At 35.8% G+C, this 27,014-nt stretch overlaps 1 long non-coding RNA gene across 3 annotated transcripts in view; it reads right to left on the bottom strand.

Annotated features, from left to right (window-relative positions):
* Nucleotides 1-6,533: 6,533 nt before the first annotated feature.
* The window catches only part of LOC137404381 (uncharacterized), a 40,188-nt gene continuing 19,707 nt past the window's right edge, over nt 6,534-27,014 (bottom strand). Inside the window, exons 2-4 of one of the 3 annotated variants that reach the window (XR_010979673.1) lie at nt 12,951-13,076; nt 8,742-8,849; nt 6,534-6,834 (exon numbers count right to left, since the gene is read on the bottom strand). This is a non-coding gene — a long non-coding RNA (uncharacterized lncRNA). Of the gene's footprint in view, nt 6,835-8,741; nt 8,850-12,950; nt 13,085-27,014 lie in introns of all 3 variants that reach the window. The other 2 variants (XR_010979672.1, XR_010979674.1) reach the window with 2 other exon arrangements.

Here is a 27,014-nt window from a genome sequence, read left to right as displayed (position 1 = left end):
CTGAATACTTAAGCAAACAATAATTATTTTATTTTAGCAGTACATAGTAAGATATACTACTAGTTATAACACTCACAGAGGGAGTACATAAATTTGAATTGTTCAACAATCAACTATGACGTAATGACGTTGTGCCAACAATCAAATTCACTCGAGATCCTAGCATACGACGAGCGAGATGTGTTCGTTCAAAGCTCTGACAGATATTCTTTTTTGTATTTTTCTTGTCGCATTATTCATGCCTATCTCTATCATCACTATAGTTGTCAGTGTTATAGGGCAACTTATTTTACTCGGAATCGTCTGCTCTCCAATGATATTCCTGCTGAGGTGAGTAGAGCATTAGTTGGGCTTATTCTGGTTGAATTTGTTAATAGATATTCATGAGAAAGCCTAATCTCATGAGAAAAATGTATTTTGCCATGGTTTAACTGAACTACAGTGTGCACCTTATAGGATCTAAAGCTAATATTATATTCTAAGTTGTGGAAAAAAACAATTAGTATACAACCTAATAATCGTAGCAGTGAAAAGAACAAAACAGAATATTCTAGAATACCAGAGACTTCTGAAGCAGCTATAATAGAGAAGAGATACTCTTGTGTAAATTTATGGTTCATTACATTGTTGATGTCATCAAACAGGAAGTTTATATTAACCTATAATTATCAGATTAAATATGTCAGTGGTTTGAGGATAAAATTAGCTATGCGCAATTTGATGCATGTTGAAAATGATCATAGGTACCTTACACATGTCTTGTGTTGTAAATGTATATGCTAAAACACCTACTGGACATGTAACAGCAATTGTACTATAACACCTACTGGCTATGTTACTGTAGTTGCATTGAACTCATAGACAGAAGATGCCTACATATCGCTAAATAGTGTAGGCGGAGCTTTTCTATGACATCATTTCCGTGATATCATATCAAACGATCATCATGATGTACAATATTACTATTTCTTATAAGAGAGTCTTTTTCTTATAAGAGAGTATTTTCTTATAAGAGTCTTAAATTTTTGGGCTGTTCAGTTGATAGTATATCAGTTAGGTAACAATAAAATGATAGTTTTAAAACAACTTGTAAAAGGTATTTTACTGAAACAAGTGAGGACAACTCTTTTTGTCTCTCACAGCTTCTATAGCTTGTATAGTTTTGACAATGATTGGCTATTTTATTATGTTATTTAGATACAGTTATGACCAAGAAAAGGAGATCAGAACTTTCAAAAGACAACTGAGTTTACATCAAATAAAGTTTCCATCACCTCCACAAACCACAAGGTTTTTTTCTTTCTTACCCCCAATTAAAGAGGTTGAGGAGATTGAAGAGGTCCAAGAAGCTATACAGTTTGAAAACATTGTCAAGGCTGAGGGTGAAGGTAAGAGCTATGATATTAAGATATAAATAGAGTAAATAAAAATAGTCTTGAAAAAGGAGTAAAGCTAAGTTTCACCAAAGTGCGATTTAACATTGAAAATTGAGAGTTGAATTAGTTAAAGGAGTGTTTTTATTTAGCACTTTTGTAAAGCATTTGCACTCTGGCAGTCTAGTGTGGCACAGAAGATTATCAGGTATAATAGCTGTGCATACAACTATTCTTGAATATCAGGATATAATTGATTGGTGCAGTTGTTAGAGTTTCGGGATATTTGTCTGAAAGTCATGAGTTCAAACCCTGTATGATGCAATATATTATTTCATGTTCACATGTCCCTGCTCATGTCACAGCTTCTGTTGCATTCATGTCTAAGTCTACATCTACACCTGTGAGCATCTAGTTATAAGTCTGTGTTGATCTCTATGTCAATGTCTGTTTCCATGTCTACATCAATGTTTATGATTATGTATTTGTTCACATCCATATCCATTGTAACATCCACATCCATGTCAATGTTTACATCTGTTTCTATGTCTGAGTATTTGCCTATGTCTTTGTTTAAGGCTACATATAGTTCTATGTCTTTGCCAACATCTATGTCTATGTCTATGTCTGTCTATACCCATGTCTATGTCTGTGCTTTTGTTGGTGCCCATGTCCGCATTCATTTACATGTCAATATTAGTGTCTATGTCCAAATCTATGTTCACATCCATGTCAGTTTCCAGAATATATGTCCACATCCATGACCACACTCATCTCTACATCCACTTCCCTTTTCATATCCTTGTTCACATCCATGCCTATTCTCCATGTCCATGCTTACAGTTATGCATGTAACCATTGCCACGACGTTGTCTATGCCCATGCCTATGTCTATGTCCGAGCACATATAACTTTCAACGTCTATAATAACTTTCATGAGTTGAAACTATACATTGAATAGCATATGTTCATTTTATTCTGTACTAGTGTTAGTAAAGCTATTAACTAGTATTTATTAATAATAACATGATTATCACTATTATACTAGGTTACACTATTACATTACAGCTTCCTGTTCTGGTGATACTTTTGACCTCATGGAAGAAGACAACTCCGAGGAACAAAATGACATGACTAGTAAGATGCTGTTTGACAAAGAGATAACCTTTGGATATCAACTAAGAAGAGTAAACACAGCAGAGCATCTTAATGAACAGGAAGCTGACTCAAGCAGGATAACTACTGAGGACAGTGCTGCCAGCTTCAACCATATCACTGACACAGAGATTGGCTTCTTTGACCTTTCAACTGCTAATTCTGCTGTGAGGCAGCCAAAAGCGAATAAGCGATGCCATGGAATTCCGCTATTTACTTCTTGTTTTGGTTTTAAATAATATTAATATTATTTTATTTTTTGTTTAAATAATAAATATTTATTTAAGAATTACTTACTAATCCATAAATAACAGCTGCTACTGACATGGAGTTATCTCTCTTGACTTGGTCAAGTGTGTAACTAGCAAGAGTTAATACTGCTGCTGACAGCACTGCTGCTGCCTCAACAACAAACATCAACAGCTCTCACTAATGCTCACTGGTTATTATCAAATTGTAGGCTTAAAAAACCTTGACAGAATTTGATAACTACTTTGTTTTATACTTATAAAATATACCTGATCTAAGTTAGTAATAATTATTGATGTACAACCGGCAAAGCTTTTTAAATTATTAACATTTCTATGTTAATCAAAGGACACGCAACCAACTTCTTAATTTCACTGCATGAGTTTATGTAAATGTTTAGACCATAAATAGATTATATAAAAACATTGACCATATTATCAATGCTGTCTTAATACTTTGAAGTGCAGTGCAGTACTATATAAAAACCGGTTTCCATTTACAATGGTAGATGAACGACTAATTTTAGGGTAAAGGTTGCGTTTAGCGACCAAATCTTTTAAATGGTGCATTTGTGCTAAAACCGCTGCGTAAAAGTTTTGCTCTGCCAAAAATTGTTTGAAGGCTAGTATCGACTAGTTCAGCAGTGCAGAAAATGAGTTGATGTCAGATGATATTTAGCAAGGTTTTGGGCAACCAAAAGATATTTGTTTCATCGAAAGCAACAATCAGAACGCAGCTATTCTAAGAAAGAGAAGATGTTCTCTTTCTTCACCCTACCTGTACTTACACCAACTGTACTTACACCTCCTGTACTTACACTACTTGTATTTACCAATACAAGAAAGAGAAGATGTTCTCTTTCTTCACCCTACCTGTACTTACACCAACAGTACTTACACCAACAGTACTTACACCTCCTGTACTTACACTACCTGTACTTACCAATACAAGAAAGAGAAGATGTTCTCTTTCTTTGCTCTTCTCAACCTTACATCCCTGAACTGCCACCGTACCTATCAACATAGACATGGTGCTTAAGGATACATTGTAGAAATATATAAATGAGTACCAAAGTTCCTACCATAAATTATTAGCACAGGACGGGCAAGTCCAATGAGAGAAATGGAACATAATTTTGTTAGTTTGGGTTTAAATATCGATGAAACCTTTCATCTGCATCATTACCAACATTGCTACTTGAGTGAGCAAAAGACACTCTATTATACAAGCTGGAAAAAATGGACTTGTTGGTAATCAATCTAACTAGCGCTTACTGGTAATTTATAGTTTATAAAGTAGATATTCACTAGTCTAAACCTCAAAACTTTTGGGGATGTGGAGGGGGTGGTGTAAGCCCCCAACAGGTTTCTCTCATGTAGGGCCTCAGCCGGGCCTCTCATATGAAGATTTAAAAAATTCTATCGAAAAGTATCAACATTTTTCGATTTTTTGAGATTTGTTTTGTTTTAGGTGATGTGACTGCCAGGACGTTTTTAGATTAAAATATGCAAAACTTGACCACAGTTAAAATGCTCAGAAAAAAAACATCTTTTTGTTTTGAGCGTTTTAACAAAGATCAATTTTGCCGATTTTATTTTAAGTTCATCCGGAGGTTCCCACGCTTTCGATCGGAAATGGCCAAGCGGATGTTTAGTAAAACTTGACATGTTGCAAACCTCTATAAAAGTCGTTACCAAGAATATTTTGCCGCTGATGATGATACTAATGACGCCTAAGAACTACTAAAAGTTGATGTTTTTCTCTATGGCTTGGAATAAAGTGATATTCTACAGCGATAAAAACCGTCTCCATAGCCGTTGGGCAAATAACTGTTCGAGTAAATGATGTTGAGGTCGAGTTATCTGAAGCAATTTATCATTGCTTGGGAACAGACCAAACAAATCCGTTCAAGTTAACCTCGTGTTCGAGATGAAATGTTACATTTTATCCGAGGGCTAGTTATCCGAGTTTGACTGTACCTAGCCGCGGAAAATTCTTAAAAAGTTGAGGCGGCTCAACGGGACAGCCGCCCCAGGGAATATGGGCCTGGGTAGTAGCAAGTCAGCTTTTTGATGGGTGAATGATGCTTATATGGAATAAAGAATATAATTGTTTAACACCGCATAAATAAAATATAATTAATAATATAAAAAAGAATATATTTACATACAAAAAGGAAGTCATAAATATGTGATATTTTATTGATTAATATTAGTATTCATAGAAAGGAGTAATAAATCTCAGAGTCAGCTGCTGATGCCACTATTGCTGCCTTAATTATACTAAGTATAAAGTACCATTATTACGATCAACACTATTTTTCCTATTAGCTTATGTGAAAGATAAATAGCCTTTTAATCTTTCGCATAGTCAACTCTAGTGATACACAATCTGCTAACTCTGCTTAGTTTTAAATATATCAGCTACATGTAATTGTTGCAAGGGCATAGGGAGTTGTCTATGCTTGCTCTAAAAGTTGTTTTGTCTACCATGTAGCATTTGAATAGCAGTTTTAAAACATTCAATTTGTCCAGTATCATATGCAGGTATGTTTCCATACCTCTAGCTTGTTCAGTGTATTAACACATAAATGTACTTTGTAGTTACGCGAGTGAAAAGGGGTATTTGGATATTATTGACATGTATTTTCAATGATGAGAACGCAACTAACAAGATCATCATGCATCATTCACTTGATTGTTTATATCTTCTGCATATTATATTTAACTTCCTGTGTTAGTAATAACTATTTATAGACATTGAAAGTCCCTAAGTTAAATATATTGTATACATTTTGGCAGTTTGGAGTGTTTTCTTTTAAAGTCTATGGGTAACCTTGATAATACAAAGATGGTAACCTTTATTCTACTCTGATCAACAACCATATTGCCTCCATAAACATTATGCTTCAGACTGAATAAATCTGTGTGACAGTTTTTGGTATAACTAAGTTTTTATTATGAAACAAGGATGTATCACGTGTCGCTTTTTCTCAAAGATGAGCAGTCAACGGTCTACCTAGCTGCTTCATTGATTTTGACCCTGACACTCTGTGTAGGTACTCTCTGCGTAAGTCACACACAGCCCATAGTGACATTCTGTGTAGGTAGACTCTGCGTAAGTTACACACTGCCCATTCCCACTTGCTAATAGTGACAGTCTGCATGGGGCTTTGTTTCCCAGTAATGGAAGCATTTCTTCAAAACAAAACTCATGTTCAGGAAAATGTTGTTTCTTAACCTGGTAGTCATAATTGCAGCCTGCAATATATTCCATGCATTTTAGGAAGTCGTCTCTTTGTGGTGGGCCATCTTTCTCTGCTAGCTTAGATTCCTTTTCATAGATTTGCAATATGCATTATATGGCATTGGCAGATCTGATAATCATCGCTGCAACATTGCAATATCTATTTCCCTAATAAACAATTATTATTTTTGGCATATTACTCAAACATTTAGAGGTTTCTAAAACATTTAATTTTATATATATACATGTATATCCACACCTGCCGAAACCAGAGAGCTTGCAGTTTTGAAACCATCTGTTTATGTTTGAGAGTTATCCTCACCTTAACTTTTGCCCTGCCTAAATATTTAACTATCATTAATTTGTCAATAGAAATATTGAAAGATAGCAACGGATTTTAAGACTTGTAAACAACCGATGGACACATCTGCAATGCTAAAATAGAAAACACATTATTATATTTTACTATCAATCGGATGAGTATAAAAGCTAGTGACCTTGTCTGTTGGACACTTGATTCCACTAAATATTATATGAGCTATAATATTCAGATATGATTTGAAGATTGTCTACTCTTGCAGGAAAACCAAGAGGCACTCAAATAGCATGAGTCAGAGAGAGTGCCGAGAGAGAGGACTTCAGGTTTCAGTTCAGTTTCAGGTGCTGAATCATGGATTGCTTGCAACTTGCACAAACATCGATGTTCAGTACTAACTCATTCTATGCCTTCGAAGCTAACAAGCCAAATGCCTTCTGAAGTTCGTACTTTTCCTTTTTGAGCTGCAGCATTTTTTGTGAGATCTTGTATTTTCTACAACAAAAAATAAATTCAGTTCTAAAAAGTTTCCAAAACCTCCCAATTCCCTGTACAATCACATAGTACCATGGCTGTGAATCACCCATTCTAAAGTATGGCTGATAAACAATTACGAGCCTAACAGAGAGTCTAGCAATAAAGATGAACTGCGGCTACCTTGTGTCCGGTAATTGCCTACCTAAACAGATAACTAACAGACAATCTCAACGCTGCTATTAAGCAAATATAGTAGACGCTGTTATATTGTAAACCTTTAACACAAACTACAATTAACGTAAAGAATAATATGTAGTGTTTGGTTCATATTATGTAAGAAATTCCATATAACGTAGTGTGTCAAGTCAGTGCAAGTTCTCAACTTCGATTTGAATAATGTGAGTCTGATAGTCAGCCATAAAAGTATTGTTTTCTCTCTTGCTGTGTTTGGGAGGAAAAACCACATGTAGGGGTGTATTTCTATTATATATACTAATACCCTGGCAGTCTAGAGTAGTGCTGGGCACGAGTACTTTTTGGCCAACAGGTTTTTCGGGTATCGCGTTTGTTGATACGGGTTTTATGTCTAAAATTTCCAAATATCAGACTTGTTTTAAAATTTACAATGCAATTATAATTCTATTCGATTTAATTATTATTTTTTACTATTTTCTATCGACCGATATTTGTACTTGCAGCCTTCACCCATTGAATTTTAAACCCTAATGGTCGGTTTTATGGCATTGCATAGGGTGTGTCAGAGACTCTATGGCCGAAATTTCGGCATTCACATGGCTTTGTTTACAAAAGCCGTTTCTAAATAACAACGCAAACCAATCAAATTTCAAAAATCCAATTTTGCACAAGATATTAGACCAGGAATTTCACTTCCATTTGTAACAGTTTTCAAATATCTCAACCTACTTCCTTCGTTTTAATAACAAATTCTATTTGAACGATATCGCGAAGAAATCGATACAACTCGTTTGTTGGTAGGTCATTAATAATTGTGATGCAAATAAGAAACTTTATAATACTAATTATAAATTCCCAGTATATTTTGAGTCATAAAATAATGATGGACATTTGCTCAATGGATATGATGCTATTGTAAATGTTTTGACGAGTTTTTTTTAAATCATACAAACTTTCATAGTTTTGGCCCGAATAATGGTAAAGTAGGCTACTGTTTTTTTTGTTTAATGACTTTCACTGTGGGTTGCCAGACTTTTTACCAAACATCAATGTGTTATGAGCACGCTCAAATGTATAAAATAAAAGTTTAAAAACCCCGGATTGTTGGACAGATTGCCCAGGATTAGTGACACGCATTGAAAAAAATGACCAGGGTTCAAAGGGTTAACATGTGGGTTGTTAAATAGAGCGGAGGGCATAGTAGACCGAGTTTGTGTCCACTTTATTTGACGGATTCGTGTAGCAAAACCCGAACTCGCAAGTCAAAACCGAACCCGCAAGAGCCAATTGCTCAAAATTTCTATTCCCCGAGACTCGAGAGAAGATAAACCCGTGAGTTCAACGAGTTTTATTACCCATGCCCAGCACTAGTCTAGAGTGTTGTGAGAGATCATCAGGGATGGTGATACAACACAGAGAATAAGTATGTATACAACTATTCAGAAATACCTAAAGGTGATTGATTGGTGCAGGTTTCAGTCTACCGAGTTGAATGTCATGAGTTGGAGTCTTGTTAAAAGCAATCTTTAACCTTAACATCAAATCCTGAATTCGGACAAATGCAAAGACCGACTTACATGCCCTTTACTGTAGTAAATATATGTTTTTGTTTCATCATTATTTTAGAGAAAATATTTTTTTTCTTTGCAGCATGTACCTTGCTATCTAGAAAACATCCCAGACTAAATACAAAGTCAACAAAAAGTGGCCTCCACTCTTTATCTACTTACCATATTTATGTTGTTATTGGAGCCAGCGTTGGCAGGGAAGACTATGATAGGTGCATTGGAGCCTGTCACACTTGTGGTACCTCGCTGTGGTTCTTTGTTAACTTTGCCCTAAAACATACTTTGTGTTCAATAATGTCAACTGTTAACCTTGTTCAACAACTATGAAATAAGGATATTTACATAGTTGTTGAACACCTTCATGTAGGGATGAGTGGAGTTAACACAAGGCTGCACTTGTTCTAAAAATACAAGTGTTATCATGTCTAGCGCTGGACTAGTAGAAAGAAGAAAAATCAAGAAAGTTATGTCATGTCTGTGAAAATTTGCTCGGGACATGAAAGGTCAGGCAAGTTATTCTTCTGCTTGCTCATCTATAGTGAAACGGCGACTAACTATCTGCAGAGAACAATGGCAGTTATAAATATTTTAATAACAGATAACTGACAAGGTTTAACAGCAGTGATATCATGGTGTAAATGAACCAATGACTGTGCATGCGCATATGCTGACATGAAGCCACGAGGAGAGTTTTGGACAAAAATTCATAATACAAGATTTGAACCAACTATCCTGGGGTTCCACACACAGCTCCACGACCTGCACCAATCATTAATCTTAATGTAGAATTGTTGTACATGTGCTTATTCTTTGTACTTTATTGATACGCGTGACTATCTCTCCCAGTGTAACAGACTATCAGGGCACTAGTCTATCTTCTATCTATATATTTCGCAAAGTATGTCTGTCATTCCGGCTATAGATCTTAAAATCTTGATATTGTGATTCCGCATTCTGATGGATTTGAACTCACGACGAATGCATCATCAATTTTGTAATCCGGAGGCTCTACCACTGAGCTAGAACACCACAGCGATCAGATATGTTTTCATATAACGGATACACCATGCGTGTGCTAACTTTTTTCACCTTGCGTCCACGAATGCTTCTGTTCAGAAATATTTTGGGACCTAAGTATATACAACGCGATGCTTGTTCGTCTTTTTTCATTAGGACTAATTTATTCGGCCCCACGATATCGACAATAAGTTATCACAAACTTAAAAGTTGGCGACTTGTGTACTGATTATATACAGTGGAACGGCTCTTGGATGCTTCAGTTCTCGACCAACTCGGTTATACACCAAAGATTTTGAGATTTGTTCGTCTCGGATCTCGAACATAAATTTGAGAGAATGCGCATTAAAATTGTAACAGCTCCGGAACCAGCAGGCAAACATTCATTAACAAACGGAGAAGCAAATTACGCTTTATTCACTTATTATATTCACTTTACGCTTTATTCATTTATTTACGCAAGTACTTACGCCATATTCTTTACAAAAAGGGAGGAACCATCTGGAATGAAGAGATTCACCGAATAGATTTGCTAGGGAGACAACTCTTCCAGTCGAGTTACCCTAAATTGTTTTAGAGGAGGATTCTCCTTCAAAGATGTGAAGTACACATGCCATTGCTGTTTATATTTTCCTTTTCCTACGATTCTGGATGTAACTGATCTGCTGCATTTTTTGCTGTTTCATTATCAATTTCTGCCATTTTTGTCATTGTATCTTAACCTTTAATGTTTTTGATGTTTTAAGAGCAAAACATACGGAACGTTTACTTTTGTTTTCTTTTTCTACCATCATAAATAGAAAACCTTTCATTAAAATTTAACACGATCTATATCTACCCGTCTTTATTTATAGTATGCAGTATACAGTAGTTTATGGTGTAAAATGTAAATGAGCCATGATGACCAAGTTTTCAGTTGCCATATTATATACTACATAATCCATGCGCGCGCTAATTATTTTAGCGTCGGGTTTTTCACCAAAGATTTTGAGATTTGGTCGTCTCGAAGCTCGAATATAAATTCGAGCTAAATATCAAAATAAATATAAAACCGCAGCATGCGCATTGCAATTAATTAAGCTCCGGAAACGCATGGAAACATTCGCTGACTGAGAAGCATTTTACGATGCATAAATTCTTCACAAAAAGAGAGGAACCATCTGAGACGGCGTCTCCTCTACCGAAGAAATGTGTTAGGGAGATAACCCCTCCAGTTGAGTTACCCTAAATTGTTTTGGAAGAGGATTATCTTTTAAAGATGTGAAGTAAACGTGCCATTGCTGTTGATATGCTCTTTTTCCTACGATTTTTGATGTAACTGATCTATTGCATTTTTAGCTGTTTCATTATTAATATTTGCATTTTGAGTATTGCAGCTTTAATGTTTTTGATGTTTTAAGAGCCAAACGTACAAAATGTTTACTTTTGTTTTCTATTTCCATTATCATAAATAGAAAAACTTTTATTAAAATTAAACACGATCTATATCTACCCGTTTCTATTTATAGTATGCAATATACAGTACAGGTGATGGTGTAAAATGTTTATTAAAGTTGTTTTATTGCCTTGGAACGGATTACATAATTTACATAGAATTATTTTAATGGGAAAAATTTTTCGGATTTCGAACAACTCGGTTTTCAAACAACCTTTTTACACGTCGCTGAAAGTTATGAAATTTTAAATTTACAATGGTTTAAAAACCTTTACAGTTGTTTAATTTATTTTTAATTTAGTTGTCCTGCACAAAACCTCTTCTTCATGATATGAAGTTTGAAAGTTACGGTTGTTTGAAAAAGTTTGAAAACCTTTACAGTTTTTTTAATTTTCTCTCTTAATTAATTTCAATTACACAAAACACTTTTCTGATGATATGTAGTTTGAAATGTTAGAGCGGCAAATTTTGTTACATGGGATAAAAAATAAATTATACTTAATTATACCAAATTATACTTATATAAAAACAAAATATCCTTTTTTATTACCTTATTTATTAAATAATTTTTTGTTGTAATCATAGCTAAACAGATTATATTTAGCCATTACTTGCTAATTATTTCACATTTACATTTAAACACAATTACAGTTTTATTTTTCTTTCTAATTTATTTCAACCAAAAACTTCTTTCACGATATGAAATTAAAAAGTAGTTGTTTGAAAAAAGCTTGAAAACCTTTACAGTTGTTTTCTTTTCCCTCTTAATTCATTTGAACTGCTTAAAAATATTTTTTCATGATATGAAGTTTAAAAGTTAGAATGGTAAATGTTGTATATGGTACATCATATAAAATTAAATTTTCTGTCCAGACTTTTTTATTACTCGAGCAACATCGAGTAGTACAGCTCGTATATATATACTGCTCAAAGTATGTATGTGGATCTGTCTGCATTCTGGCTATACCGGTAGCTATTCAAATCTTAGAATAGAGAGTCCGTACCAAAGAAGATTTGGTCTTGGACCCTCCCATTCACCAGTCCGACGCCGTACCCATTAGGCCACAGAAATCGAATTGTTCACTAGCTGATATATGTTGTTATATGGAAGCAAATACCCAACAGCTTTGCGTAATATGCAGGGTCATTGCGTAACATGAGACGAGTAGCTCTCATTAATAAGCGTACTCAATTTTTTCATTGGCAATGTGCCAGGCTAATAGCAGGTGGCAGGCAACTCTCATTGCTTATAAGCTGATTTTGAATACCCGAGCAACGCCGGTAGCGCAGCTAGTTATATATAAAAAAGGAAATTAATAAAGTATTGATCAATATAAAAAGCTTTATATCATTACTGTACTTCACTCCACCTTAAAATCATGTGAGTGAATGTGTAGATTAGGCCGTTTCAGTGGTACAGTTACTGATAGACATCTGTGGTACAACATACTCCACATGGAGATTCTGTTAGCCTCATTTATATACCTATACTTTCTATTCCTTTTGTGGTTTATTTTTAAATTATAACATCTTTTCAGAATTACAAAATTACAATTACAAAATATTTTGGGCCTTATATGTCGAGAGTTACTTGACACGGTAAGACAAATATTTGATCACATTTTACATTCATTGATAAATTTGTAATTAGAGGTGATTATTAGTCTGTGTTTGACTGTATTACAATTCACCAAAAAAATGTCTCGAGTACGCAATTGCTGAGTATGCAATCTTACTGAACTTTAGTAAGTCTAGAATTACTGGCTTCATGTTTTCAGTTGGTGTCACGTCGTAAATAGAGTTTAGACTCAAAATCTAATGACAGTTCAAAATAAAAAACTGTCAGTTCAGAAACACTGACTAGAGAATCAACTGGAGGCTTCATTATGGACATGATTGAACATTTATAACCTACTCACCTTGCTCCTCAGGCTTCTATTAGTTTGTCTTCTGTGATGTAGAAATTTCTTTCTTACCCGAGTGGTAATCGCAGCTTCCTCTGGTTTCAGGGAAAATACTGTGTTAACTGGCAGAAGAGGCTAACTCTAAAAAACTATCAACAAGGATAAATGACTGGGAATTTATTTGTTGAAGACTTGAAAACATTCAGTATTTGCATGTCACAGAAAACTTGACACCACAACAAAAAATTTAAACCCTTATCTCTGCGGTGTCCGCAGAGATAAGGATTAAAATATTCAAGAGATAGGCAGGAACATATCAGTTGCTCAGATGGTCCCATGATTGTAGAAGCAGGTGTCCGCAGATGCATGAAATGAGATGAGAAGTAATGACCTTGATCTGGAGACCTTGAAAAGTTGTCACAGTGAATGTGTCGGTGGCTGAGGCAGTGGAAGAGCAGGAGGACGAGGAAGGGATGGCATAGTGGAGAGTGTATGAAGAACTTGTGAACTTATTAACACAATCGTTAATTTAGCTAAACATATTAGCTCAGTCTCTTGACTGTTTGTATAGCAAATATTGACTATTTTACTTATTACTTCATTGCTTTGTTGGTAGAATTAAGTTATGTGTACCCTTTATTGCTGGCATTCACTCGATATCTTTGCTGTAAAGCGGAAGTTTTGTCATACAACCTCAATTTAAAATTTATTATAATCAGTAAAAACTTCTGCACAATAATCAATTTGTTTGAAAAAAACAGAAATGTTTAATATTTTGAAGTTTGGAACCGACTGCAAAAGAAAAATGCGATCGTTTTTGCAGTTTGACCAAAACGCGGACACTTTCAGTGCTGAAGGATTTCACTAGCAGAAATACGTTTACGTCGCTGTTTACAATATTTCTTTCACCCTTAACCTGAAATAAAGAAAAAAGTGGAAATTACGATTTTACGCTGTGTTCCGTGAATAAAGGAAAAACTATGCGACTCGTTCGTTGTAGGCCCAATAATAACCCAACTTCCCCAATTTATTGTGGCAAAGTTTTGGGCGAATCTGATAATACTGCGATGTGTGGTAATTATTTTTGTATAAATACAAAGGCGAGTGGTTAAAAAGGCTTCTTTTGGTAGAATGAACGATATTCACGTGCAGCTATAAAGCTTATAAGCTTATTGTCGTAGTACATATTATTGGCCAATAAAATATATGCAGTGATATCGAAATCTTTTAAAAATGTGTGCGGGTGACAACACGAGACTGACATCTTCGCTTTAGCGCACATCAAGTAACAGATTGTGTTACTTAGGACATCACTGTCACATCAGTCAACAGAGTATTTATAAAAGGAAAGATTAGTGCGATTTCACTCGAGCAATTTTGCTAATTCAAAGTGGAGAATCGATTAATTTTATGAAACGAAAACATCAGATTTACTTTTTCTAATGCAAGGCGGCAATAATATAACTACAAAACACTTTACTTGTTGACATGTAACCTCATTAGTCATGTAGGATGTTTGCATATGACTGCAATCATGTGCTTTCAGGCTTTCAACATTGTTCGGCATAAACAGTGTAATGGTATTTTTATAGCTAAGCCATGCTACCGCTTTGCCTTTATTTGTGTTTCAGCAATCTGACTGTGAACAATAAAAAATAAATACTTCAGTATCTCATGCACCACTCAACAAGTCTGCACAATCTGACATGGTGTCAGGAATGGGATCATAGCATTGCACCCGTTTCATTACAAGTGTGACATGGCTGAAGGAGTCTTAAGGCTGCCAGGCAATTTTATTGTACAACAGTCTACTGGCAATCCAAGTGAGACAAGTCACAACTGGTCAGCATGGCTACTGCAATTTGACCTCTATATAGCTTCAGAGAAATCTACTAACAATGAGGAAATACAAGTGGCGACGTTGCTCACACTGCTTGGAGCACAGGGGCAGGAATAATTTCATACATTTAACCTACTTGATGAGAATGCTAAAAAGATAGCACTGGTCAAAGAAGCTTTCACAAAACATTTCGCACCTAGAGTTCGTGAGGATTTGAAAGATACCAATTCTACAGTAGAGTCCAGCAGGAAGGTGAGCCTTTTGACAGGTATGTCACAGTACTGAGAGACTTGCGGTCAACATGCAATTTTCATAAGGCTGAGAGTGACAAGGCACTAAGGGATAGGATTGCGTTTGGAACAAATTCTGAGCGACTGCGTGAATAACTGCTTGGCGCTGATGGTGATTTAACATTAGCCAAATGTTTGGATATATGCCAGAAAACAGAGGCTACTGCGAAATACATGCAAAATATTAGAAAGGCGCCATCTGATAACCTTAATGCAATAGTCAATCATGAGTTAGATGCTGACAAAGCACATACACAAGGGAAATGCCTGATCTCACTGTAAACGCGGTAATGAACAGACACAGCACCAATAATAATTGGTGGCACACTGCAGCTAGTAACTACAGCCTCCCTACCGTGTCAAATCAGAAACTGTAAGTTCTGCAAAGGAAACCATACTCGTCGTAACTGTCCAGCCTTTGGCAAGCATTGCAAGGGCTGCCGGAAAATTGGCCACTATACAAATTCCAAGGCATTGCAAATGCCTTGAAATGCTGACACTAAACCAGGGCTAACGAGGTGACTATTGCTGATGACAATGCTGTTTACACAGTCAATACTACAGACGTAACTGGTAAGGAATAGTTTATTGACGTGAAGTGTAAAAATCGACTAATACAGCTTAAAGCTGATACAGGGGCTTCATGTAATGTCATGCCAAAGTCTGATTATTATTCCTTACAGAGTCGAAGCTTAAACTGAGAAAGCATAGCCAATCACTTTTGTCGTTTCATGGACATAAGTAGCATGTATGAGGGGTGATACCGCTGTCTATTGAACACCGTAATGTTTTTTTGGATACATAATTTTGTTGTGACAGATCATGGTTAGATAACTTTGTTGGGTTTGCCAAACATTGGTCTGGTGTGCACAGCTGATAGCATTACAAATAGTGTTGCTTCACAGTATTCCCATGTTTTTGATGGGATAGGTAAATTGCCTAGTAAACATGCTTTGAGACTGAAAGACAATTGTAAGCCTGTTGTATAATCTGCTAGGCGTGTGTCTTTTAGGTTCAGAGAGCAACTCAAGTGTCCGCTTTCTGAGATGGAAGACAATGGTACCATAACTAAAGTGAGGGTGTTTACCGACTGGGTCCATCCAATTGTCAATGTACTGGAACCAAATGGCTCTCTTCGCATTTGTTTAGACCCTTCAGAGCTTAACAACTATTTTCTAAGCTGTCAAAATCTCGAATCTTTACCAGCTTGGACTGCACATCAGGGTATTTGCAAGTTGAGTTTGACCATGATAGTAGCATACTAACTACTTTTGCCACACCTTTTGGCCGATATAGATTCTTGCGTCTTCCCTATGACATTAGCTCGTGCCTGAGGTTTTCCATAAAACGGTAAGTGAGTTGTTGGGTAACATTGAGGATTTCGAGGTGTATGTCGATGACCTGCTCGTGCATGCTCTTCCTAAATCTAAACATGACAAAATTCTGGCAGCAGTGCTTGAACGATGCGAGGCTGTCGATCTGAAGCTGAAATTGTATAAATGTTTCTTTGAATGAACTGAACTAAAATAACTGGGCCATATATTAGACAACTGGGTTATAAAAGAGGATCAGGCAAAAGTAGAGGCCATAATTGCTATGACTGACCCAATTTGCAAGGAAGATGTTCCACGGTTTTTAGGAATGGTTACTTACCTTTCCAAATTTTGTGATAATCTAGCTACTTTGATTATTCCATTGCCGGAGGTCACTAAAAAGAATTCTGTGTGAGAGTGATCAGAGGTTCATAAACAAGCTTTTGAGTGCAGTTAGTAATATCAAAGGGTCCAGCTTTGGGAATGTTTGACCCAGAAAAACCAGTGACCGTTTCGGTTGATGGTAGCCAAAATGGAGTAGGTGCGGTAATTCTACCGGAAGGACAGCCAATAGAGTTTGCTAGTTGTGCACTTACTGACACACAGAAAGCTTATGCCCAAATAGAAAAAGAGTTTTTGGCCGCACAATTTGACCTGCGGCGATTTCACCAGTATGGGTATGGGTAAGCAAGCAGTGACAGTGCAAACTGATCATATGCCACTTTTGGGTATCATGAGGAAAGGCCTGAATGACTTAACAGCATGGTTACCGCGAATGAGATTACAAAGTGCCTGGCAAATCGTTGATTTTGGCAGACGCACTTAGCAGGGCATACCTGAACAGATTAGGTGAAAATTCTGAAATATATGATTTGAGAAACAATGAGCAAATCCAAGCTGTTGTATATAGAATTTTGCCAAACGTGTTTTTCAGCAATAGACTGGTAGATATCACTAGCAAGGGCCCTTCTATGGAGGTACTCAAATCATTTATTACAAAGGGGTGGCCAGCACATCGGAAGTTTTGCCTAGATAGAGTCAAACCATTTTGGAAAACGAGCTAACGTGTAACAATGGCTTGATATTATGCAACAACCAAATAGTTATTCCTGCAGAAATGGGAAAAGAAATTTTTAACACCCTGCACATTGGGCATCTGGGCAGTGTTAAGTGTATTGAGCGTGCAAAGAATTCAGTGTATTGGCCTGGCTACCTAGCATATGTGAAAGACATGGTTGATTCATGCTTCAACTGCCAAAAAGCATGGTTATGTTTTAGGTGGAAAGGTATGTCAAATCCAAACTCCTGTAGTGCAAAAAAAAAACATTCTTGAGGCAATAATGAGAGCCAGTTCTGCAGACACGTCAGCCCTCGAGGGCTATTGCCCCGAACTCAACAGGAATGCACCAAAAATGAGTTACTTCTCATACTCTGGTATGCAGTCAAGGGATGTAGATCACAAATGTTTAGCATTATTTGACCATTTATACAGTGACATCTGTTGGTAAATTCAGCAATGTTGATGGTATTATTTTTGTATGATTTGACTGAAGGTCATTCAGTCCACGTTATAAAATTCAAAAGAAACACAAAAATGACATTGGACTTGAAAAACTCATGATGATTCATATATTCGAGTTGAGTAGGTTTGCATATAACTGTAACATATAACTGTAACTAATATTCAAATAATAGCTGTATACACACGTATATTAAATTTTCTACAAACCCAAGAAATATTAAGACTTAAAAATAAAAAATATTAACGCTGAATACTTATTAAAAAGGGAACATAAAAAATGAAACAATCTGCATATGTGTTTAACCATGTAAAATAGTGAAAAACAGAAACACTTAGCTAATGAAATATAGTTGCAATTGATTCCATTTGGTGAAGCGCAAACAGAAAGCTGGTGAACTTTAACTTAAATTTGGAAAAATCTTATAAAAAAAGTAGAATAATATGAATAAAAGGTGTACAATGTGAAAGCAAAGTTAACCGATCTGTCATCAGCAAATAACAAGATTAATTTGGTGTATATGATGTACTGAATATGTAAACTTTTTGAAAGAGACAGAAAGAGCTACGTGTATGTTATAATTTACCAATACATATGTTACGTCCAAAGAGTTATGTTATTTTCTCTTTGTATTATGTCACAGTTATTCGAAGAGAAATTAGTTACATTATACATAGTCGATGGTGTCTTGAGATACGACCTACCTATGATGCCAGCTGTTGAAAATTCAGCGTTACAAAACCCAAAGCAATGGAACCCTGTATGAGAATTTTGACAAATATTTGCTACAAAAGCAAAGCCACGAGCGATCGTTTTTTGAAAACTCATTTTCTTAAACCTCTGCCTTTGCGTTGCCTGCGAAGATTGGTGCACCAGCTGTTCAGCTCGTGACAGTAACCCTTAGACCATGTTTTATAACTTATTACATGCCTGGTATATCATATAAATACACATCAGCGACTCATCCAGATCAGTCTCTACTACTCACTAAAACGGCAATGTTACAAAGTTCGCCCTTGAAAACTTTGCAAAACTTTACTTATCAATTTATCAACATAATGCTTTTATTATAGTAGAGACTTTTCGATATACAACAAATTATACCACTTGGGTGAATATGTTAAATACTTTCAAGTACTAGTAATGCTCCGATGAGAGGAAAATAAAGGTACGTTAATTTTCATTTTTCATGACATATACATCTGACTTTATTTACCTTTTGTAATATCCGTATATTCTATCTGCATATTTTAGTCATACATTTTATTCACCGCTGACATCATCAAAATCATATTTTGGTCTTTATAATTTTTAGTTTTTACGAGATTTATTGGTCAATAAACAAATTATCTCTGTCCAAAAACTCAATATGGGCCTTTGTGGAATTACCGGAAATTTAAGAAAATATTCCCCTTTAGATTATTTACACTGTAGTAGCGTCTACTGTATATGAATATGTTCTAATTCATAATATTCTGGGTGGTCTGTTTTAATCTTATGACCAGATGACAAGTATGTCTTCTTATTTCCTGTGTTGCATGTTTTCTCAAAATATACCTTATTTCGTCTCATTGATTTGTTTAAGAGCATCTGCTATATTATTTTCTTCAATAAACTCATTTTCATAGTCCACTCCCATCGATATCTATAAAATAATAATGTATTTGCAATAAAATATTTCAACGTCCAAAGAATTTTGGTTATAAATTGATCACACTGATATACTCCGTAAGGCCTTATGGGGTACATTTGTGGTAATACCTGTAAGTACAAGTAATGATCAACATAATGCTTTTATTATAGTAGAGACTTTTCGATATACAACAAATTATACCACTTGGGTGAATATGTTAAATACTTTCAAGTATTCAAGTACTAGTAATGCTCCGATAAGAGGAAAATAAAAGTACGTTAATTTTCATTTTTCATGACATATACATCTGACTTTATTTACCTTTTGTAATATCCGTATATTCTATCTGCATATTTTAGTCATACATTTTATTCACCGCTGACATCATCAAAATCATATTTTAGTTTTTATAATTTCTAGTTTTTACGAGATTTATTGGTCAATAAACAAATTATCTCTGTCCAAAAAGCAATCTCCAAAAACTCAATATGGGCCTTTGTGGAATTACCGGAAATTTAAGAAAATATTCCCCTATAGATTATTTACACTGTAGTAGCGTCTACTGTATATGAATATGTTCTAATTCATAATATTCTGGGTGGTCTGTTTTAATCTTATGACCAGATGACAAGTATGTCTTCTTATTTCCTGTGTTGCATGTTTTCTCAAAATATACCTTATTTCGTCTCATTGATTTGTTTAAGAGCATCTGCTATATTATTTTCTTCAATAAACTCATTTTCATAGTCCACTCCCATCGATATCTATAAAATAATAATGTATTTGCAATAAAATATTTCAACGTCCAAAGAATTTTGGTTATTAATTGATCACACTGATATACTCCGTAAGGCCTTATGGGGTACATTTGTGGTAATACCTGTAAGTACAAGTAATGATATTTGTTGAACAATGGTATTACACTTATTTATTGAAGTTGCTTCTAACTACCTTTTTTCGGTGAAGGTGACACGCTACCTGGTAGAAGTGTTGCTTGGGGTAGACAGCAAGGTGCTCGTGGTAGGCAGAGAGGTGATTGCGGTACGTTCAGGAATAATCGTTGTAGAAGATGGGTTTTAGAGGGAGAAGAAATGGTGGTGGTGGCGATGCAACTAATCGCTGTAATCAACCAGGTAATCAATGTTGTATCGGTAACGTTTCCGTTCGATCTTTTGCTTTGCAGTCACTTTGGATAAACTAGACGTGTGCAGGTTTTCTTCACTAAATATATTTGTTTACCCTAGGTGAAATGAAACGAAAGAAAAATACACCACAGCCGAACGAAAGAATTCTACTAACAGGAGCTCCAGGTGGAAAATCGAGGCTAGGAGCAAATCCATCAGGTCTTGATTGCTATCAGTTATTTATGGATGATGGAATTATGGACATGATATTGAGCGAAACAAACAGGTATAGCAGTGAGAAGAACACCAACTGGAAAGCAATAACAAAGAATGACTTGCATCACGTATTCGCTCTGTTTATGCTCACAGGGATAATAGAAAAACCAACGCTAAAATCATATTGGTCTACGGATCCGATCCTAACAACTCCATTGTTTGATTCCGTCATATCCATCCTATATCTCGATATAGCATACTGTTTGATTATATAATTGATAAAACTATCACCGAAGTAGTGTTTGTGAGAAGCTCATAACACCTGTTCTATTTTCACCACTCTCTTTTTGATTTTCTGCTGATAAAGCTCAATTTCGTGCAACTCTGTTTTAGCTACAAGGCTACTGAAAAATTAATCAGGCTTGGGGGACAGTCAACCGATAACTAACTAGTCGTGAAAAGCTTAACAAAAGCTCAATGCATAGAACGAATGTTTAACACATCAAATCGAGTAAGAAGACAAAATATCAAGTGAGTTTACAACAAAGTTAAACATCTACAAAATGTTCATTACTACAGAACTAAAGATTCTGAACAGCTGCATACTGAACATTTTCATTGAGTGTACAAATAAGTAGTGTATAAAATGGGTGTCTATAAAAAATGGGTGCCAATTGAAAGAAACTGGCTGAAGCAACTGACTGGTCCTTACATTTAGTCTTGGCATGAAGATAGATATTAGAGAGCGAAAGAAGTTCTAAAAGCTTTTGTCATGTGATAAAATACGATGATTGAACTCCATGAAAGGAGTGAGACAGCAAATAAGCGCAATCAGAAAAGAAAAACAAATTTGTTAACTAACTTCTTGTAGTTAAGAGTAGCCAGCTGTAAAAAAATTCAGCAACGCAAACACGAAAAATATTAAGACTTATAAATAAAAAAATATTTAACGCTGAATACTGATTAAAAAGAGAACACATAAAAATTAAACCGTCTGCATATATGCAGATGGTTTGGTAGATAGGTAGGAAGGTGTGTGGCAACTGTATTTAAAAATTGAACAACAATACCATAGTCACCAATCAGACCAGGAATCTGATGAACACCATCCTGAAACCTCAGTACGCCAAGAAATGGAAACGCGATGTTACAAAATTAAATGACACATTAGAGTCTTTTGATACCCCTATAAAAACTTCAGAGATTGTAGAAATATCTAGGAAACGAAGGTCAGAACTTGCAAACAAAAAAGCTGGAAAAGCTAGGCGTGTCCTGGCAGTTGAGAGAAAAAAGAAAAAATGCAGCATCTGATGATGAGCATGAAAAAGAAGATGAGTTAAAAGACCTGCTATGTGAGATAAAGAAAAAGCTCAGAGTTAGCAGCTACAGAGATCAAATTAGCGTATTGACACTGTTACCAGTCTCTTGGCCCAGAGTAGGGATAGTACTCAAGTATGGGGTTACTTAACATCAGTTCACGAAAGCCAAGGAGCTACGAAAAACGGCAAGTATATTAACACAGCCAGAGCCTGGAAAGCATGGTCAAAAATGGTAAGAGGCGGCAACAAAAGCTGCAGTGATTGCATTTTATAAAGAGTGAATTCGTTAGAATAATGCCAGGTTCGAAACAGGTGGTGGCATGCCGGAACCTCGACGGTAGCAAAGCATACAAACCCCAACGATTGATCTTGTGTAATATATCTCAATTATACAAACACTTCTGTCAAAAACATCCAAGCCATTCAAACAAGATAAAACTTTCTAAACTCTGAGTTGCGACCTAAATTCTGTAAAACGGCTAGCTCCAATGGAGTTCATTCAGTGTGTGTTTGTACAATTCACCAGAATTTTAGGTTTCTCGTGGAGAGGGTTCCGGGATTGTCCCATTACAGGGAGATATTGTCTCTGCCTGTCTGCAATTAAGAAAGTTCTGACTGTATGCTGCGTAAATGTGACCAATGTCCAGGGCGTACAGCTGTAGAGGAAAAACTCAATTGGCTGTTCAGGGACAGTGCTCAACATTATATCAATAATAAACAGGCAGCATATCTTCAGAACTTAAAAAAAACATTTTTACCAAATACATGTAAGTTATCATCCAGATGGACTTTGCAGAAAAATATTCGTTTTTAGTTCAGGATGCCAATCAATCATTTCATTGGAACATTCAACACTGCACCCGATAGTGGTATATTATAAGTCCTTTGAAAGTCAACTCTTACATACATGTATATCTTATTGTTATATCGGTGGTCATATGCACCATGACCATCTTGCTGTATACGCAATGATGAGAGACTTTATACCTAGACTGAGATCGATGATACCATAGATTGTTATGGTACATTACTTTACAGCCGGCTGCACTGGGCAGTATAAATCATATAAGAGCTTCTGCAACCTGATGCATCACACACTAGACTTTGGGATTCCTGCCAAATGGCATTACTTTGCAACCTCTCATGGCAAAACTGCATGTGACGGCATAGATGCTGTTGTAGAGTATCAGGCCTGTAGAACGAGTCTGCAACACACTCCTGCTGACTTCATCACTAAACTTAAAGAACTCTATAACTACGCCAGGGAGAATATAAAGTCTACTAATTTCATGGTATAAAATGTGGACATCGCTAAATATCGTAAACTTCAAGAGGAAAGAATCAGAGACTGCCATTCCTGTGGCTGGTTCGCGGAGTCATCATTGTTTTGATGCAAATGCTGCTAGCCTTATTGGCCGTCAGAGTAGAGTATCACAGTTCAGTACCCATGTTGTTGCATGTACCCATGTAATTTTGCAGCCAGAGCAAACATTGTGCCACCGCAAGTTCATTTAGATATGACTAACTTTAAGCAGGGTGATATACAGGCCTACAAATATGACAACGATTGGTATGTTGGATCAGTTCTTGAAATAAACATCAACGAGCAGGACTTCAAAATCAATTTTCTTCACTCAAAAGGTCCTTCACCTGTTTTCAAACATCCTATCAGACCAGATGAACTGTATGTTCCTATTCAACATGTGCTCATGCTAGTCATTCTACAGACAACCAATCGCCACCGTGACTACAAACTTGATCAAGAAATCCAGGAAAGACTGACAAAACAGGTATGTTATCAATTTATATATGATTCAGTAAGGATAAACAGATTACATAAAGAAATAAAATAACTAACACATGAGACTGTTAGTTTACAAGCTCTTTTATAGGAATACATAGCCATATTGGAATTTTCAATATGATTACCATGTTGCGCAACTGAATTTTACTATTTGAAATAGTCAAATGTTAATCATGAAATAGACTGGTTTACAGCGGGAAAGCAAGAATAATAATGCCAGAATTGAAATCAGCACATATGAATTATGTAGGATAGATGTTTTGTTGATCATATTTTTTGTGCGAACATCGCCAATTCCAGCCAGTAAGATGGCGTGATTTACCCGGTGGCGTCGGCGACCATTTTGAAAATTGGCTGTTGTGGCTAACTAACCAGGATCTTTTGCAAAATTAAGTGTTATCAATTTGAGAGACATCAAAAGTTACAGAAAAGCATTTGCTTTACCTCATTTACCTCCAGCAAGAGCATCTAGGAGGTGAGTGAATTTTAAAAACTTGTACTAGATATGTACTAACCAGTAGGAGTATTAAACCTGATAAAAAGGAATGGCATCATTGAAATGGTTTTTGAGATATTGAACTCCCAAACACCCAAAAAATAAAAAAACTGAGTTGTCTCCACGTCGAGCAACATTGAAAGGCCGTATCCGGGCACCATTTCCATGTAGGAATCTTAAAACTTGGATTTGTACCAAACTTGAAAGGCTCTTCAAGATGGTACTAGTTTTGAAACAATCTGTGATGAGCCAGTTAACACTTTGGTGAAACCTAATGGAATGGCCCATATCTATGTCTAATGAGTTAAAACAGTGAAAAACAAACACTTAATTATTAAAATATAATAAGTTGCAATTGAATCTATTTGGTGAAGTTCGAACAGTAAGCTGGTAAACTTTAAGTTATATTTAAATTTGGAAAACTTTTATAAAAAGTGTAGAATAATACGAATTGGTGCACAATTTGAAAGCAAAGTTAACCGATTTGTCATCAGCACATAACAAGACTAATTTTCTGTATATGATGTACTGGATACGTAAACTTTCTAGAGAATGAAAGAGCTATGCCTATGTTGATAGCATTCTTAACTTTCCTACATGCATCTCTATAATAGAGAAGAGAGACCTCATAAAGGATGTCGGTGACCAGAATATCACACATGTGAGCATTAAAAATGGAGTCATTCCTGATGTGATAACCCTCAAGCTTTAAACATTACAGGGCATAACCTGATGGTCTGGTAAAAACATTTTGGTCAGCATGATATTGATAACATTCCTAACTTTCCTACATGCATCTCTATAATAGAGAAGAGAGACCTCATAAAGGATGTCGGTGACCAGAATATCACATACGTGAGCATTAAAAATGGAGTCATTCCTGATGTGATGACCCTCAAGCTTTAAACATTACAGGGCATAACCTGATGGTCTGGTAGAAACATTTTGGTCAGCATGATATTGATAGCATTCCTAGCTTGCCTACATGCATCTCTAAAATAGAGAAGAGAGACCTCATAAAGGATGTCGGTGACCAGAATATCACACATGTGAGCATTAAAAATGGAGTCATTCCTGATGTGATAACCCTCAAGCTTTAAACATTACAGGGCTTAACCTGATGGTCTGGTAAAAACATTTTGGTCAGCATGATATTGATAGCATTCCTAGCTTTCCTACATGCATCTCTATAATAGAGAATAGAGACCTCATAAAGGATGTCGGTGACCAGAATATCACATATGTGAGCATTAAAAATGGAGTCATTCCTGATGTGATGACCTCAAGCTTTAAACATTACAGGGCATAACCTGATGGTCTGGTAGAAACATTTTGGTGAGCATGATATTGATAGCATTCCTAGCTTTCCTACATGCATCTCTAAAATAGAGAAGAGAGACCTCATTCCAAAGAACAACACAATGTCTTGTTTGCTGCCAAAATACGCATCATTGGTTTTTTTGCATTGACCAAGAAGGTATGACTCCTACTGTCAGCCATGAATGAGGGTAGTTGCCGCTTGTAGCAGTATGGTCCGAAATGTGGCCACCAATTGCGGGGAAGACGGAGCAATTAAAATGTATTTTTTGCAACCAGGTCATTCCAGCATCCTTATGATTTAGTTTCACAGTAACACAGCCATAAGCGCACACCTATATTGTAAAGCAAACAGTAAAGCAAGATTTTTACAGCCTACGGAGGCAAAGGTAATTAATTATATCACTGTTTTATTGTGAATTATTGTGAATTATATAACTTTTAATATGCTGTCATTGCCAGAACCTTTAATTGTGTATCAAAGCTTGTAAATGTGTTACTCATAAAATTTTAACTTGGCTTAATTTGATTATTACATTCTCTATTTTAGGTGCATGTTTCTTTTATGCTAGGCTTCACGGTCATGATGCTTAATAAACTAAAAAGGACCAGTGAAATCAAACCTCAACACGTTACATGACTGTCACAATCTCAGTTAGTCTAGAGTTTTACCAAAAACTCTATACTTATAAAGGATGTCGGTGACCAGAATATCACATGTATGTGAGCATTCAGAATGGAGTCATTCTTGCTGTGATAACTTCAAGCCTTAAACAACTAAGGCTAAAAAATGTGAATCCAACCCAACTGGACTGATATGTCTACTGTTGTCTACAGTTTTAACATTGATTTAAGAATGGAGTATCATTAGTACATTTTGACGAATAAGAAAAAACTAATTTTTATCCTTAAAAACCCTATGATTGTTTGTTCAAGGTTGCAATGCTTCATAATAGTACAAAATGTATAAAAAAACACCTGGTGTCTGAAGATCCATGGTGGATTGGTTGTAACCCAGCATATTTGTATTGAAAAGCTGTCGATAAATTGGAAGATTCCAAGGTTATCGCTGGTTGGCGAAAAATATCTGATCAAAATGCACCATCAGTAAAACCAGGTATAACATCAAAGGAATGTCAATTATGGTCAATCACATAAAATCTGTGATCAACTCAAATCTTCCCACATAGGCAAATACCATCATATG

The sequence above is a fragment of the Watersipora subatra genome, chromosome 9, assembly GCF_963576615.1.
Source record: "Watersipora subatra chromosome 9, tzWatSuba1.1, whole genome shotgun sequence".
Lineage (NCBI taxonomy): Eukaryota > Metazoa > Bryozoa > Gymnolaemata > Cheilostomatida > Watersiporidae > Watersipora > Watersipora subatra.
The sequence above is the reverse complement of the archived record's forward strand: the minus strand, read 5'-3'. Positions and strand labels throughout refer to the sequence as shown.